Raw genomic sequence first — 18,995 nt, 5'->3', positions numbered from 1 at the left:
GTGATGATTAGTTTTATGGGTCAACTTGACTGGGCCATGGAGTGCCCAGATATTTGGTTAAATATTATTCTGGTGTGTATATGAGGGTGATTCTAGATGAGATTAACATTTAAATTGCTGGACTTGAGTAAGGCAGTTTGTCCTCCCCAATGTAGGTGGGCCTCATCCAATCCATTGGAGACATAATAGAACAAGAAAGGCTGAATAAAGGAGAATTCCCTCTCTGCCTGACTGTCTTAGAGCTGGGACAACAGTCTTCTTTTGCCTTAGGTAAGACTCAGACTCAAACTGGAACTTACACCATCACCTCTCCTTGTTCTCAGGCCTTTGAACTCAGACAGGAACTATACCATTGCCTCTCCTGGGTCTCCAGCTTGCCTTTGCAGATCATGGGATTTCTCAGCCTACACAACTGCATGAGCCAATTCCATATAAGTCTCTCCCTCTCCCTCTCTCTCTGTATATGTATCTCCGTCCTATTGGTTCTTTTTCTCTGGAGGCTAATTAATACAGATTTTGGTACTGAGAGTGAGATGCTACTGTAACAAATACCTAAAAATATTGAAGTGGCTTTGAATTGGACAAGGGGTTGAGGCTGGAGGAGTTTTGAGGTGCCTGCTAGAAATATGGCTATTAAGGGCAATGATTTTGGTGAGGACTCACAAAGAAAAGGGCAGAACTGGAGGGAGAGCTTCCCTCTTTTTAGAGAATATGTAAATCATCAGTAGAATGTTAGTATATATATATGGGTGGTAAAGGCTACTCTGGTGAGATCTCAGACAGAAATGAGGAACATGTTATTGGACAATGGAGAAAAGGTGATCCTTGTTACAAAGTGGCAAAAGAACTTGGCTGAACTATATTCTAGTGTTTTGTGGAAGGAAAAACTTGCAAGCTATGAAACTGGATAGTTAACTGAGGAAATTTCTAAGCAAAGTGCTGAAGAAGCAGTTTGGTTCCTTCTGGCCACTTAGCATTAAAGGCAAAAGAGAGAAATGAGTCAAAACAATGAATTGTTGAGGAAAAATGAACTAGAACTTTAAAATTTGGAAAATCTCACCCTCTTTTTACTGGGTGTGAGCCACAGACCTAATCAGCCACCCCAGCACAGAAGGAAGGCTGTCAGACTTCTTAGACCCTACAGAACTGGACTGTGGAGCTAGGTAGCTGCAAACGTGTGCTGTTCTTCAAGGCAAAGGAGGAGTGACCACAAAGGTGATTCAGAGATCATTGGGGCTGCCTCCTCAGTTTCAAGGGTTGGAGGGGATCAGTTGCTTCCGATTCACTGGGCCAGACTGCAGCCACCTGGAGCTTGGGGGGTGGGGCCCCCCACCTGGCATAGCTGCAGAGGTGGGATCACCCCAGTGGGTCTGGAAAGCAGAGCATCGAACCACAGAGGATTATTCTCAGGCCTCAAGATCTAATATTATTTACCTTATGAGGTTTTGGAATTACTTGGGATCTGATACCCTCTTCTTCCTTCCAATTTCTCCCTTTTGGAACAGTAAAGTCTACCCTGTACCTGTCTCACCATTGTATTCTAGTGCACATAACTTACCTGGTCTCACAGGTTCACAGCTAGAGAGGAATTTTGCCTCAGGATGAATCATACCTCGTGTCTCACCCATATCTGGTTTAAATGAGATTTTGAACTGTAGACTTTAAAGTTGATACTAGAATGAGTTAAGACTTTGGGGGCCATTAGGATTAAATGAATGTATTTTGTATGCAAGAGGGATGTAAATTTTTTTAGGGGGGTCAGAGGTAGAATGTTATGGACTGAATATTCATATGTTGAAGCTCTAACCCCCCATGTGATGGTATTTGGAGCTGGAAGATAATTAGGTTTATATGAGGTCATGATGGTGGGGCCCCTTGATATGATTAATGTCCTTGTAAAAGAAACGACACCTCTCTCTCTGCCATGTGAGGACACAGCAAGAAGAGGGCCATTTGCAAGCCAGGAGGAGTGCCCTCTTCAGGGAACTGAGTTAGCCAGCACCAGAACTATGAGAAGGAAATATCTATTGTTTAAGTCACCCAGTTTGTGTTGTTTTGTTATAGCAGCCCCCGCTGACTGAGACAGCCCCCCAATATCCATTATCCTCCTTTTCCTTAGTAATGCAGGCTGGTTTAATTTGGGGTGGCACTGAGCCCAACTAAAAGACTACATTTCTCAAGCTTCACAGAAGATATATGTGACCATGTGATGTATGCAAGAGTATTGATTAGAACATCTGGTTATACTCTTAAAAAGTACACAGGAAAAAAGAAAAATGTATGTTTATATGGCAAGCAGTTCTTGCCCTTTTGTACTTCTCTGCTTCCTCCTACTGCCACCCTGGGCATGAAGCCCAAAATTGCAGCAGCCATTCTGGGACCATGAAGAAAATATCAAGAGACTCACATCCATAAGGCACTAAACCAATACCAGTAACAACCTACCTCTGAACGTCATAAAAATTAACCCTTATCTGTTCAAGCCACTATAGTTAGATCTGTCATTTGCAGCCAAACTCACTGACATGAGTCAGCTTTTTCATTAAAGCTTTTACAGTGTACAAAGCTGCATCAGAAAGCTTTAGAAGTTAAATGCTAGAAACAAGTTTGTGTATAGAGTTGATTCTCAGTTCATTACTTTTATATAAAAACAGAATTAAAAATAATTTGTTTTGCAGAGCTAGGATTTGTTTTTTGTTGTGAATTCCCACCGCTCCTACTTGCCTATCACCCATTGCATCTTCTGCTTAAGAGTCCCCAGTTTCCTGGGAATCCCCTGGTGGTTAGGACTCTGCGCTTTTCACTGCGGGTTCGATCCCGGGTCGGGGAACTAAGATCCTGCAAGCCGCGTGGCACGGCCAAAAAACCTCAAAAAGAGTCCCCAGTTTCCCAACAGGAAGCCACCCCATGATCATTCTCAGTCCATGAGGTTCAGGAGGAGGTAAATGCTACCCCTGAACTCCAGTGTGGGCATACAACCCAATCCTAGCTAATCAGTGTATTCCATATACCTAGAACAATGATGAATGCAGGCACATCTCCATGTGTGACCCATTTAAACAATGCAGCTCAACTCTGGGAGGTATTAGAACTGTTCTGAAAGAGGCACTGTCCTAACACCAGGATTACTGAGAGGATAGCTTGGAGCTGTTAGCAGCCTTACCACCATAAATGAAGAAATGGCCCCAGAGATCCATTTGGCCCTAGATTTAGCCAAGCCTGAACTTTTCAGATATATGAGTCAAATAAATTTTCCTTTTTGGTTGAACTAGTTTGAGCTAGTTTGAGCTAACTCTTCTAACATTTGCAGCACATGGTAAATAATCCTGATTCATTACATTAGCCTTTTATCACATTGAGTTGCTCATAGGAAATCTTCCCTGAGAATTTATTTACCAAAAAAGCAGTATAATAGAATACTAACTCACATAATGCATTGCTTCTGGGTTTTTATATTATAAAATAACCCACAAATTATTTTTAATTGGACAAAACAGGGAGAAATACTCTTATTATAATATAATCATTATCACCTAGCTAAAGGATATTTATCTCTACAAAATTATGAAGCAACTATCACTGAAAAATAATCTTCAAAAAAAGATAGCTCAACGACGGGCTACCCTGGTGGCGCAGTGGTTGAGAGTCCGCCTGCGGATGCAAGGGACACGGGTTCGTGCCCCGGTCCGGGAAGATCCCACATGCCGCAGAGCGGCTGGGCCCGTGAGCCATGGCCGCTGAGCCTGCGCGCCCGGAGCCTGTGCTCCGCAACGGGAAGATTCACTCTGATATGCTTTAAAAGAAAAATAAAGCACTGACATAAAAAAAAAAAAAAAAAAAAAAGATAGCTCAGGGCTTCCCTGGTGGCGCAGTGGTTGAGAGTCCGCCTGCCGACGCGGGGGACGCGGGTTCGTGCCCTGGTCCGGGAAGATCCCACATGCCGTGGAGCGGCTGGGCCCGTGAGCCATGGCCGCTGGGCCTGCGTGTCCGGAGCCTGTGCTCCACAACGGGAGAGGCCGCAGCAGTGAGAGGCCCGCGTGGCGCAAAAAAAAAAAAAAAAGCTCAACTCATTCTCCCTTCCTTCCTTCAAATATTTAACTTATAAAAGCTATAGTCTTAAATTGTGAGGGATAGCAAACTGAATGTGATGTTTTCTAGGACCGTACAATTTAGCAGAGCAGACAAAACATGAATGCTAATAACAGTTTTACACCATTTTCTAGGAATTAGAGAATAATAAGAGAAGTATCTAGAGGAGGTTAAAAAAAAAAAAACATGATTCTGTCATATTATTAGAGCTGTTAGAGTTCTTAAAAATCCAGCAATTCTTTCAACACATGGTTGAGGAAATTGTAGCTCAGAGAGCCAGTGACTTATTTCCCACTGCAAGTCAGTGGCAAAATCCTGTTGGAAGCCAGAGCTCCTTAGACACAGTCCAACATTCTTTCTTACTACCCCACCCTACCTCTGTTAGGAGAAAAGCAAAATACCAGGCAAGTTCCTCAAACTATAATTTTTCTTCTGCACAACCTGAAATGGAGAGAAAATCTCAACGACCCCACTAAAATAAGCTTGATTCTCTTTTGTCATATACAGAGGCAATCCAGCAAGGCTCTGCCTAGTTTTGAGAGTTTGCCTTTAACTTTCTGTTATGATTTTTCTCTCATTGACTTTTTTTTTTAGTCTAACCTTGAATGTGCGGCAACCCTGCCTGATAAAACCCCAACCAGCTTGTTTTGAACATGTTTGTTCTCTTCTGTATTCTGGGCAAACTAATGGAGTCTGATAGCCCAAACTGAAAGAGTTACCTAAATTAAACTTAATCCAGGAAGTCGTCTTTGGCTGATATCCCAGCTGGGCAGTGCCAGCCTGAACAAAAGGCTAAGATACTGCAAATTCTAATTCAAGTGTGAGTAAGAGTTTTGTCTAAGGAAAATAAAAGAAATACAGTGACTCCAAACTAGGACTGCTATTCCTAGACACCTTCTTGTGAAGAATTTACATAGAAGACCAGTTCTTATTGGAAATAATTGCTGTGAAATGTGTATTTTTGCACTGTTGCTGAGATGGCAACCCCTTCAAATAATTTTGGAAATTATTTGTAGGATTAAAAATTTGGTTTCAAAGAAAAACAAAATCAGAGGACTCACACACCCTGATTACAAACCTTACTACAAAGCTACAGTTATCAAAATACTGTGGCACTGGTGTAAAGACAGACACATAGATCAATGGAATAGAATAGAGAGCCCAAAAATAACCCATTGCATATATGGTCAAATGTGAAGTGGAAAACCAAGTCACGAAATACAGCCACAGTCTGAAGAAGACAATCCAAAGGGTGAGCAAATTAGAATCATGAAAGGGGAAATAACTAAGAGTGAATCACCAAGGCTCTGGCTCTCAGCCTTCTTTTTCTCCACATGGAGGATGTTTGGTGTTTGCATGAAAAGAGGGGATCGTAAATAAGGTCACAGGTCAGGTCCTATCAGACAAAAAGGTCCAGCAAAGTTTCTTAAAGAAACACACTGTTTTCTCTGATTAACAAACACACCTCCCACAAGCCACAAAAATGCAACTTTGCAACACAGGATAACTGATTATCACCACAGAAGTTTCAAAAACCAAGATCTTATCATATCTTCCTTGGCTGAAAATCCTGGATGGTTCCCCACTGTTAGGGACAAACCCGTACTTCTGAGCCTTGAATTCAGTTCCCTCCACATTCATCCCTACATTTCCAACACTAGCTCTTACCAATATTTAGTTTTCAGTGCAGGTCACACCTACCTACAGGGTATTTCCTACTTGTAAGCCTCTGCTTCAGTCAGTTCTTTGCTGGAATACCCTTTTTCTAATATAGTCTTCAAAGACTAGTATAAATATAATAATAATGATGATACAGCAACAATCTCTGTTCAAAAAGTCCTTCCTATTCGATAGGCATTACATTATCAGAATGAACCCTCACTCCAATTCTAAAAGGTACGATTGTCCATTCATTTATTCAGCAAATATTTATTGAGCCCCTAATGTGTGCTAGGTACTCTCTAGGCACTGAAAACCTAAATAGAAATAGACAAGTCCTTCCTTCAACAGGCTTATATTCCAGTTTTAAGAGATAGTGAAATAAACATACTCTATGTCAGTGATAAGTGCTGTGGAGAAAAATGAAGCAGGCTCTGGGGATAATGATAAAGATAATTGAGCAGATACCTGCATGGAGAAACTGTTATCCTGAGGATAATGCAAAAGGCACGCCTGACATGTTTTGGCAAGGAGAGTGTGACTGAAGAAGGATGGTTGGAACTGAGGTCAGAGAAGTGGGGGAGGTGGTGCTAAGTCATATAAGAGGGCTTTCTAGGTTAGTTTAAGAATTTTGCCTTTTCCTCAAAGTTAGATGAAAGCCATCGTCTTTTTCAAAAGAAAACTGATGACGGGAACAAGGGCAGAATCAAGGAGACCTATTAGGAGGCTACTGCAAAGATCCAGGTGAGACATGGTGGAGACTTGGCCCAAGGTAAAAGCAGGGGAGGTGGAGAGAAGTGGTCAGATTCTCGATCTATTCTGAAGGTTCGGGAGGCAGAATATGAGTGGCAGTGAGAGAATGAGGGAAGCTAAAGACAAATAAATTTTCTGGTCTCTACAACTGGCAGGATGGAGTTGCTATTTGTTGTTATCTTATAGATAGATAAAGAATTTGAGGTTTCAGGAGGTTAAGTAACTCCTCCACAGTCAACTGTCTAGTTGTCTGTTATAGGTTTATATGGAGAGGTTGAGTGGTAGTTCTTTTTCCCCATCTCCTCAAGAAAATAGCCTTTACTAGTATAAAGACACTAAGGCTGAGGAGGGGTTGGCTGGGAGACAGGTCACTAAGCACTGAGACCCTGAAAGCAGCTTTAAAAGTGTTGGGGGGCTGCTTCCCTGCCTAGAATGGAGAAGACCTCTGGAGAGGACTGTCTCTGGCCAGACAAAGAAGGATCAACAGCATAACCCCAATCCAGTTTCCTAGGGCCACTCAAACCCTGGAGGTCATATATAATTCATTGTAGCGGGGAAAAGAATCCCAGAAATAACTCTTCTCCACCTTGATGAGTGGGGGCTCTGAGTCATATTTTCTTTTTTCTGTTTCTGTTTTTGGTTTTTTTTGGCCGCACTGTGCGGCATGTGGGATCTTAGTTCCCTGAACTGGGATCAAACCTGTTCCCCCCGCAGTGGAAGCACGGAGTCTTAACCACTGGACTGCCAGGGAAGTCCTGAGCCATGTTTTATTTGAATGAACAAATAAATAAGTACATAAATAAATAATAAGGGGACTTCCCTGGCAGTCCATTGGTTGGGACTCTGCCTTCCAATGCAGGGGGTGCGGGTTTGATCCCTGGTCGGGGAGCTGGGATCCCACATGTCTCAGGGCCAAAAGACCAAAACATGAAACAGAAGCAATACTGTAACAAATTCAGTAAAGACTTTAAAAATGGTCCACATCGGGCTTCCCTGGTGACGCAGTGGTTGCGAGTCCGCCTGCCGATGCAGGGGACACGGGTTCGTTCCCTAGTGCGGGAGGATCCCGCATGCCGCGGAGCGGCTGGGCCCGTGAGCCATGGCCGCTGAGCCTGCGCATCCGGAGCCTGTGCTCCACAACGGGAGAGGCCCCAACAGTGAGAGGCCCGCGTACCGCAAAAAAAAAAAAAAAAGGTCCACATCAAATAATCTTTAAAAATAATAAAAATTAAAAAAAGAAATATGACAGGGATGTTTACCATGCTATTGCTAATTAGAAGAAAGCCTTGGGAACAACCCAAATGTTCAACAGTGTGGGAATGGTTGGTTAAGTTACCATGTTTATATAGAGCGTAATACTACACATCTGTTTAGAAAGCTGGAACCAGATCTATATTTATGGAAATGGAAAGGTGTCCACAATGTATTGCAAAATGAAAGGATCAGTTTACAGAACGGTATGATTCTGTGTAGGTCACGCTACGGGCATACATATGCATACACAAATATATGTATGAAGAGATGGTTGGAAGCAAGTTCACAAAATTTTAACAATGCTTATCTGTGGCTGGTGAGGTTTATGTAATTTAGTTTATTTCCTGCTTTTCTGGATCAATTGAATTTTTTTAAATGAGCATGTCTCAATTATGTAATCAAAAGAACTTTTTCATCTTAGAAAAAAATCTGTTACCTAAGATTTTTTAAAATTAATTAATTTATTTTATTTATTTATTTTTGGCTGCGTTGGGTCTTCGTTGCTGCGTGCTGACTTTCTCTAGTTATGGTGAGCGGGGGCTACTGTTCCTTGCTGTGCGCCGGCTTCTCATTGCGGTGGCTTCTCTTGTTGAGGAGCACGGGCTCTAGGCAGGCGGGTTTCCGTAGTTGTGGCTCGCGGGCTCTAGAGCGCAGGCTCAGTAGTTGTGGCTCGCGGTCTTATTTGCTCCAGTGCATGTGGGAACTTTGCGGACCAGGGCTTGAACCCGTGTCCCCTGAATTGGCAGGCAGATTCTTAATCACTGCGCTACCAGGAAAGCCCTATTACCTAGGATTTTGCAGATTTACCTTTAATTATGCTGTAAAACGGTTTTATCTAAAGCTAAATTTAAAATATTCATTAGACATTTTGCTCCTTAGAAAATTTTTATTGAGCCTCAGTTTTCATCAATTAAATGTTGAAAAAGTTAAGTACATTAAGTGGTGTCTCCAGATGCTAACCACTAAGCACTCAGCTCCATTTACTTTTTTTTTTTTTTTACATCTTTATTGGAGTATAATTGCTTTACCATTTACTTATTTTTAACATTACTTTCCTTGGGCTTTCTTGCTAACAAAAATTAAGTGGTAATTATTTTTTTAAACCGCAGTTACTTCCACAAATCAGATGACATGAAGTCCACTGATATTAATTTAATTTTTCAAAATAGTTTTGAAACAACCAAAAGAAAAAGTCCTGTTCAAAATCTCGGATTTTAGCACATTTATCACAGTGATCTTTCTTCTCAACTTGATTACAAAACTATATGACCTGGCAAGTTACTTTTTCTTTAATCCTTGAAATGCTAGTGCTATGGACACTGCATTTATCTATGTGATCTTTCTAAATATATACCTCTTGGATAAGTAGATCAGGTCAAATCAGGTGAATTGGTTGAATTCCAAGTCTTGGAGCATTGACTACTAGGCCATACTTAGGTGTTAGAGATGAAAATCACTGTATTAGTTGAAAAACAATTTCAAAGAATTAGACAGCTATTGACAATGAATCAAGAATGAATGCCTGTAAAATATTCAATTAAAAAAATCAAGAATTCTGCTACACCTGTTATATAGTCAGTAAAGGGAGAGGTTTTATTTTCTTTTGTTCACAAAAAGCAGGAAGAGGAGAAAGGGGAAAAAAGGAGGAAGTAGAAGATCATGAAACTGATACAAATTTACTGGAAAATAGGTGAAGAAAATGGAAGCAAAATTTAATTCAGAAAATTTTAAAATCAGTGATATTGAAATGGGGCATAGATCATAAGATGTTATACATGATGGAAAATGTAGATCTAAGAAAGGAAACTTTGGGGGAGGGAAATAATTTTTTAGACTCTTCCCTCTCCTTCAATCTCTATACTTAATTAGTCACCAGATTTTGCTGATGGTTGAATCCCCAGCAAAACTGGAAGATACTACAAAATAGCCTTCCACCTGTACCTGGTTCTGACTTCATTCCATTGATCGTATCCCAGGTTTTTACTGTAAATCTTATTTCTAAATGGCTTTGCTATCAATGAAAGGTAAATCTAAAACTCTAAATTGTAGTTTGATTTCATTTCACCCATGGAATTACTTACCTTTTAAGAAGGGAGGCTAGTATGAAAAAGCCTTCAAAACTTCTGTGCATCTTCAGCCTGACTTCATTCCCTCTTGGGTTCCAAGCCAGACCAGTGTTTCTAGTTGTCCACTGTACATGTTTACCTTGGTGTCCTACACACCACTCAAACTCACCCCTCCAAAACTTGCTCCTCAGGACTTCCCTCGTGGTCCAGTGGTTAAGAATTCAGCTTCCAACACAAGGGTCGCGGGTTCGATCCGTAAGCCCATGCATCACAGCTACTGAGCCTGCATGCCACAGAGAGAAGCCCCTGCGCTGCAACAAAGAGCCCGCGTTCCGCAGGTAAGACCCATCGCAACCGAATAAATAAATAAATAAATAAATATTTTTAAAAAACTTGCTCCTCCTCCTGGATCCCACATATTCCCTTTTCCTCATCCCTCATATTCTGAAAATTATACCTCCTAATAGCCCTCTGAATCCATTCCCCCCCCCACTCTGTTCACATTGCTAAGACCTTAGTTCAGGCACTAATCATTTCTCACCTGGACTTGCATTTATTTCTAAATGGTCTTTCTGCCTCCAATCCATCTTCCATTTGGCCATCATTCTAAAATGTACAATTGATCATGTCAGTTGCCTGCTTAAAAATTCTTCAGTGGCTCCTCATTGCCTTCAGGATAAAAAAACAAATACATAAACATGGCATTTAAGGTCCTTTTTGAGCTTGTTCCTGTCTACTCCTGTAATCTTTCTCTACCTCATTCTTTAAACATACTGCACCCCAGTCATGCTGAACTAATTGCTGTTTTTTCAAACAAGCCATGCCCTCTTACTTCTGGCCCTATAGTCAAGCTGTTCCTTTAGCCTGAAATGATTCCCCTTTCTCCACTTTACCTCTACCTGCAAGCTCCTACTCATCTTTGAAGATTCAACCCATGTCCTCTTTTTTTCTGAAGACTTGGCTGATCTATTTAGGCAGAGTTTCACATAGACGTTTATTCCATAGAATCTATAGTATAGTGTTTTATTTATTGATGCATAACAAATCATCCCAAGACTTAGTAGTTTAAAACAATAATAAACACTTATTATCTCTCATAGTTTCTATGGGCTGGGAATATGGGAGCCGCTAGGAAGTTCTGGATAGGGTGTTCTCATGAGGCTCAGTCAAATGTCAGCTGGGGCTGCAGTCATCTGAAGGCTTGAATGGAGCTGGAAGATCCACCTTCAATGACTTAACTCACTTGGCTGGCAAGTTGGTCCTGGATGGTGGTAGAGGCCTCAGTTCCTCCTCTTGTGGGCCTTTCCACAGAGCAGCTTAAGAGTCTTCATGAGGACTTCTCTGGCGGTCCAGTGGTTAAGACTCCGCGCTTCCAATGCAGGTGGGCAAGTGTTCCATCCCTGGTTGGGGAACTCAGATCTTGCATGCCGTGTGGCATAGCCAAAAATAAATAAATAAGAGTCTTCATGAGATGACTGCTGGCCTACCCCAAAGCAAGCAATTCAAGGGACCAAAGCAGAAGTTGCAAGTCTTTTACAACTTACCCTTGGAAGTCAACCACTGTAACCTCTGCCATACACTGTTGTTCACATAGACTAGCCCTGATTCATTGAAGAAGAAGACTATATAAAGACATAAATACAAAAAAGCAAGGATCTCTGGGAACCATCTTGGAGACTGGCTATGGCATATAGAGTAACAGATACAGTACATCCTATCTCACTAGCCAGTGACTACAAAATATGATCATACTTACTTTTATTGTTCAAATTATGATGGCATAAGCCCTCATGGCCTATTTCCTGGAAAAGGCAAACTCCTTCTCTCCCATATTTCTTTTTTTTTCTTCTGTATTTCTGACATAGCTTTTGTGTTCTCAGAAACAGTCCCTCCTGTACTTCTGCCCCAACTTTCTGGACCTGCTGCAGCCTTACTATCTCTCACCCTTATGAGGACAGTGGGCACCACTGTTTTGCACAGATGACTGTCACCATTGCTTCTACCATTAACTTTAGGAAGTGCTTGATATTCTTCCAAGAAAGTAGAACAAGCTCAAGAGCACAACTGAGGCCAGGGTGTGACAGTTAACAAGTCTTTTCAGAAGGCTTGGGGATACCAGAAAAGAAGTGTAATAGACAGGGTAACTTACACTGCTATTAGTAGTGGCTACTCTGAGAGGTCCACAGTCTGAACATCCTCAGAATGGTACAAACCTAGGTCCTCTGGAAACTCTACCACCACCAGATGCCCTATGTCCTACAAAAGACAAAGTACAGCTCAATCTGTCATCAGTCTTAATTCCTAAGGTCTGGGATTTTCAGTCTGGGATTTTAATACCTCAGGTAGAACTCAACCATCCACGCCAGGGCATGCCGGGCCAAGCACTCTCCATTTCTTGTTCACAGCCTGTCCTCCAGCACTAGCTGAAGAGAATAAGCCTGTGCACTCTCCCAGCATTCCTTTCCATCCCACTTCTATGATCCTCACAAACAAAGAATAATCCAAAGAATAGTCCTCTCAACTCTGCAAAGATATGCAGTAATGCATAAGCATAGGATAGTCCAAATCCACACTTAGGGAAAAACATTTTCGTATAGAAATCTTAATCTATCGAAGCCTAAAACTACTAAGAGACATCTTGTAAACAGCCTGAAGCATCTACGTTTGCTTTACCTTAATTATTTCAGGCCTTCCCCAAGACTAGACCTGGGTAGATTGCTTTATATTTACATAGCCCAAGAGACGACTTCAGGGTGTTTCCCAGCACTAAGGAAGAGTTAGTACCATGGGGAAATTGGATCCTTTGCTTTTAGAAGGTAGTATTTCCAGCTGCTTTACTCATCAAGGTTAAAAAATAAAATCCTGGCTTCAGCCAGCCTGGTTATATCACTTGCCGTAATTACTTCCTGGAAAGTATGTCTCCTCTTCATCACAGAGCCCAGAGATCAGATAGCAAAAATAGGAGCTGAAGAGAATACGTAGTACCTGGAGATAGAAAATAATGTCAGGCAGATTGTCATATAGAAACAGTGGGCTGCCGTGAACAGACAAGAGATTTTGGAGCCTGGCAAATGTAGGTCCACGTTATGGTGGATGCTTCCCTTATGGTGGGGTAACTCACACTTAACTTCTCTGAGCCTTGTAAATGATGTAAAATGATGGTAACAATCTCTACCTCACAGAGTTGAGGAGTAAATGAAAAAATATATAATCCAGCCCTGGCAAGCAGGCTACGCTCCAGCTACAGCACTGGATGGTAGGAATAGAGTGGTGAGCAGATAAAAATGAGTCACTGTCTTCACTGAGATTCCAGTCCAGAAGGGAAGACAGGCATTAAACAAAGAACTACCTAATTACAACTGTGATGACTGCTATGACAAAGAAGCATAGGGTAACATAAGAGAAGACTTGACCTAGTTTAGGCTGGCAGGGAATGTGGTCTTAAGGTAGTGATGCCAAAGGTGGGGAGTCTGGGTTAGGGAGAACATGTCGGGTTTCAGTCAGAGCATTGTAGGCTGCTGGAAGGTGCTCAATAAATGGGAGCTGCTATAATGATTACTATTTTTATCATTATTATTAATTCAGTAAATATTTATTGAGTATCTACCATGTGTACTGTGCTACTATGCATACTGAGGGTACACTAAATGTGTGAATTTGAGCAAATATCTTAACCTCTTTGAGCCTCATTATGTTCACCTGTAAAATGGGGATATTAAGACGATCTCTTAAGTCTGTCTTTGAGGATTCAATGAAATAGTGTATATAAAGCGTTTAACATAGTGCCTGGCAAAAAGAGAAGATAATATATGTTAGTAATTATTATTACTGCTCATTAGTCAGGGCCAGCTACATAATTTGCGGGGCCCATTGTAAAATGAAAGTACAGGGCCCCTTGTTTAAAAAGTAATAAGAATTTCGGGCTTCCCTGGTGGCTCAGTGGTTGAGAGTCTGCCTGCCGATGCAGGGGACACGGGTTCGTGCCCCGGTCCAGGAAGATCCCACATGCCGCGGAGCGGCTGGGTCCGTGAGCCATGGCTGCTGAGCCTGCGCATCCGGAGCCTGTGCTCCGCAATGGGAGAGGCCACAACAGTGAGAGGCCCGCATACCGCTAAAAAAAAAAAAAAGTAATAAGAATTTCAAGACAGCAACAGCAGAGCATTGAACCAACTTCATGACCCTGTGTGACTGCATAGTTAACACAGTCATGAAGACAGCCCTGTCACTAATTATATCATATATATATATATTTAAATAGCTTAACTATCCAAGAAGTTTGAATTGGGAGGGTGGGGGATGCAACTTCTAGAACTTAATCTGTTGAATTTAGTTTATAAGAATAAAATATAAGCATATTCATCATATCAGTATATCAATAGATGATCGGTGATTACATTTTCCTCAACATTTTATTATGAAAATTGTTAAAGTGCAAAATTATAAGAATTTTATAATGAACACACATATATATATACACATCACCTAGATTCTACAATTAACATTTTATTATATTTGCTTTATTATGTATTTATTCATCTATCCATTCCTCAAACCATCCATTAATCTATCTTGTTTTTGGTGCATTTCAAAGTAAATTCCAGATATCAATACCACTTACTAAAATCCAATTTGTTTTTTTTCCTTCTGGTGTAAAACTGACATACAGAGGAATGCACAAATCTTGGCTAAATTTGTTGAGTTTTGACAAATACATATACCTCTGTGACCCAAACCTTTAAAACATTATCCATCACCTTAAAAGTTTCCTTCATACCTTTTCCCAGTTTATCTCCATCCCCAACTTCCCCAAGAGACAACTACTGTTCTGATTTTTTTTTTTCTGGAGCTTAAATTTTTCAAAAGTACTGATAAGTATTTAGCTTCAGTGCTTTCTCAAATGGGTGCATAGAAAATTCAGCAGACTGTAAAATAGGAAAGATAATTCTAGAATAATGTGGTACAATCAACAAATATTTGATGAGTCAAAGAGTAAAACTAGTGAAATCACTTGAATGCTTTTTCTTTTTCATTTATTTATTTATTTATTTATTTATTCATTCATTCATTCCATGCTGCAAGGCTTCCGGGATCTTAGTTCCCCAACCAGGGATCCAGCCCGGGCCCTTGGCAGTGAAAGCTCTGAGTCCTAACCACCAGACCACCAGGGAATTCCCAGCTTTTTCTTTTTAATAGTTTCATTTTTTGGTAAAAATGATGACAATGTGTACTACAGAAAAATGTGAATAATATGAAAAAATACAGAGAGGAAAATCACCCATCATGGAGGAATAAACATTTTAAATATTTTGATGACATTTCTCCTAGATATCTATGCATATATACATATAGTGATATATGGATGACATTCGATAAAAATGGGATCATACACATGTAAGATCTGTTTCTGTATCTTAACAAAATGCTGTACTGGGTTACAACATGAGTACATTCTACATGCTGATTTATGATACCAAAATGCCCTCCAAAAAGGAGGCACCAATTTATATCCACTGACTGTCTAAGTTTTAAATTCTTAAGAATGGAAAATAAATGTTTGTTTTATATTTTTTCCTTTAGGGTAGAAAAGAGGGAAACACATGAAGGGCTAATAAGTGCCCCTAAAAGCACAGCAAATCAATCCAGTTGAACTCAATTCAATAAACAATTACTAAGCAAAGATAAGAATAGCTGCTGTGAACAGAAAGATAAGTCATGAACCCAATCCCAATATGCAGAATACTCATACCCTAACAGGACAGTTTCCTTGACTACAGTGATTTATCCTCACTTGAGCCTACATGATGAGGGAGGATCAGAAGGATCTACTCCTGAAGGGGCACTGAGTCCTCCATTAAATTTGGTACAAAACTCAAAAGATGTAAGTGAAAATCAAGTCTCCCTCCTGTCCTTCTTCCCCAGATTCTTACCCCCACCCATTGTTCCCCTCTCCAGAATTTTCCACTGTTACTGATTTCCTGTATCTCTTCCCAGAAAATACTCTGCATATATATATATATGCATATATATATATATGTATATATATATATATATATATATATATATATATATACAGGCATATGCTGAGCAGGCAAAAATATTAATTGTCCACTCATTGCTTACTTCTTCAAGCAATTTTAAAATACAATTGTATGATACCTACACATAATTGTGCACATTGCTCTAAAATTATACCTTGGAGATTGTTCCATATTTACTCATATGTGTGTGCTTCATTTATTTTTAACTTAGAAATCATTACATAGCCACTCTTAGGGAGCTTCTTCATTCTTTTTTGCCATCTACACAATATTCCATTGCGTGAATGTATTTATTTAACCAGTACGCTATTGATGGACCCCTAGGTTGGTCCCAATATTTTGCTAATATGATCCTGCAATGAATGCCCTTCTAGATACTGAAATCAATTTTCAATAAGAAGTGATTGTGTGAAGGTAGTAATGTTTGGCTTCAAATCAAGTTAGTAAGTAGTTGGTAGAGACATTTGTTGGGTTATAGATGAATATTTAAAAGTACAAAGCATTAAATATATGTGCTGTGTCTGAAGTATGTTCCCCTAAACCACTGTTAAAACAAAAGAAAAGCATAAGAGCCAACAGGAAATCTCCACCCACTTAGACTCCTCAGGAGCAGTAAATAGACAGGCCTTATCCAGTATCTTCCAGGTTCACAGAAGAGCTTTGTCACACTAGTAGTGAGAACGCATTGTAGAGTCCATGCTTTGGCACTAAAAACTTCCCCTAGAGAGTTAGGATCTAGCAATACAGACATACAAATACTCACTTGTCACACAAATAATTCATCAAAAAGCCTTTGGACAAGCAAGCAGAGGAACAGATTTCCTTTTGCCCTTCCCACTGACTTTTTTTTTGGACTTCATTTTGAAATAATTACACTTAGAGAAGAGTTTCAAGAATAGCTCAAAGAACTCCCACATCCTTTTTATTCAAATTCACTACTTTTTAACATTTGGACACTTTTTAACATTTGTAGAACCTTTCTTTACACAGACACACACACACGTATGTATATATGTATGTACATGAGTTTTTTTTTTCTGGATTATTTGGGAGTAGGTTGTATACGTAAGGCCCTTTTACTCCTTAATATTTCAGTGTATATTTCCTAAAAACAAGAGTATTTCATTGATTCTGAGAGGAAATACTGACCTGGCTACTTCCATCTGTTCTTTTTTAGAATCATGGACTTTAACAGCTAGAAGTAACCTGAAGGTGTCTAGTTCACCCCCTTTACGCACAGGGAAACCCAGAATTGGCAAATGAGTCAGCCAAGGTCATATTGCCAATATCTGGGAGGAGATCCTGTCTTCTGGCTCTTTTCTCTCTACAAGCCACTTGGGATCATCTGGTCCAAACAATTCAATAGATTTTATAAATGAGGAAACTATGGCCCAGAGAGGGTTTATGATTTGTCTAAGGTCACACAGGAAGTTACTTGCCTGGATTCCATAGGTAGCTATAGTTCTTTGCTATGGGGCTCAAGGAGAAGACTAATTTTCCTGAATGTGCACTCAATGAGTAAGCTGATGAATGGACATCTAATGCTTTTGCCTGCCCAGCAATCCTTCCCCCTTCTCCTGGCAACAGCTTTGGGAAACCATCCTTCTTCCATTAGATATAGAGTTAGTGGGACTGTCCTTCAAAGTTCTGCACCTTTCTGTCCATGAAATGGGCATGTAACCCAGCCTAGGTCAATCACCTTCTCTGGGGCATTTGAATCTTGAGGAGAGAGACTCAAGGATTGAAAAAGGTCAAGCTGATAAGGAGGCTGCTTATTGGCTTTTGTTGCTCATCAGCTGTGCTTCCCATCCTGCCTGAGACTTGCTTCTTCAGTGTTTATTTCCATTCTCTGCGCTACCTCATGTCTTTCCAATACTTTCCGTAGGCTTAGGTTGGCCAGGGGTAGTTTCTGTTGTTTGCAAGCACAGGACTCTAACCAATAACAGCTGACTTGAAAAAATTTTTGCTTTCAGAAACACTTGCCAAAACAGAACTGCAACGTAGGTTGCATAGGAAAAAGTTGGCCCTGGGTACACCCTCCCTCAAAGCTTAGTGTGGAAGTGCTTTTCAGGCTTATCGCTCTGCTGTTCAGTCTAACTGATGACATTCCACTTTCACATTCCCTGAAGTGACTGTTCCCTCACAGAGCAACCTTTCTGTTAGTTTGTAGCTCTTAGAAATGTCTCCAGCAAGGGGGCATCGCTTAGCCAGTGGTGATTTTAATTCCATTGCCCCCAGACTGTCCATCTGGGTGGTTAGAGTGGTGAAATACAATCTGACTTGAGCACAGTAGCCCAGAGTGGGCTCCCTGCTTGATTGATTCTAGGGCTTGCTGCCAGTAGGAAATGAAGACACTACTCATTGTCTTTCCTGACAATCTGTTCCTGACCTCCTGAGAGGATGTTTGGAATGAACTTACACATATGCAGGAACACATTGGTATCTCCAGAATGACATTCAGACAGTGTACTCTGAACTTGCATCCAGGAAAAAAAAAGTCTCCAAGAAAACAAAATTATCTTCAAAGAGATTCCCAAGCACTTGTTGAAAACAGCTTTTTCTTCCTTTAAAATTTTGTTGTTTTAATATTCTTTAAAATAATATAATTACATCTAATTAATCTTATATATAGTTCAGTATTATAATTGTTAATATTATTACACAGAGCAGTTTAGCTTCTCATTAGCCACTCAAGAATCAGATTTTTGCATTGCCAAACATCCAATCATTTAACAAATATTTTGGGGTCAACTATGTGCTAGGCACATAGCAAAAACAAACCAACAGGGTCCTTACCCTTACAGTGCTTAGAGTCCAGAGGGACAACAGACATTAATCAAGATGTTATACTTGTACCCCATTACAATGTGTTATAAGTGCTATGAAGGACAAGTACAAAGATCTGTGAGAGATTGAGAGTAAATGGTTTTCCTCAAAACAGTTTCCATAATTCCAAGTGAATTTCTTAAAAAGACTAGAGAGCAATCCCTCTCCCTGCCCTATGAGTCTGTAAATGGTCTGTGAATATATCAGCCCAGCCCTGGTCAAAAAAACCATAGAACATCTAGTCCCCCTTTCAGAGAAAAATCTAGGGGTTCTGCCTTTATTTTCTCATTGTGTTAGTCATTATTGTTTT

General features: G+C 40.4%; 1 long non-coding RNA gene across 1 annotated transcript in view; it reads left to right on the top strand.

Moving 5' to 3' along the window:
- The window catches only part of LOC308624353, a 30,079-nt gene that overhangs the window by 4,885 nt on the left and 6,199 nt on the right, over positions 1–18,995 (top strand). The window contains exons 2-3 of the long non-coding RNA XR_014016959.1: positions 156–270; positions 10,013–10,159. This is a non-coding gene — a long non-coding RNA (uncharacterized lncRNA). The remainder of the gene's footprint in view (positions 1–155; positions 271–10,012; positions 10,160–18,995) is intronic.

Source organism: Mesoplodon bidens (assembly GCF_964165515.1).
Source record: "Mesoplodon bidens genome assembly, chromosome: 10".
NCBI lineage: Eukaryota > Metazoa > Chordata > Mammalia > Artiodactyla > Ziphiidae > Mesoplodon > Mesoplodon bidens.
The sequence above is the reverse complement of the archived record's forward strand: the minus strand, read 5'-3'. Positions and strand labels throughout refer to the sequence as shown.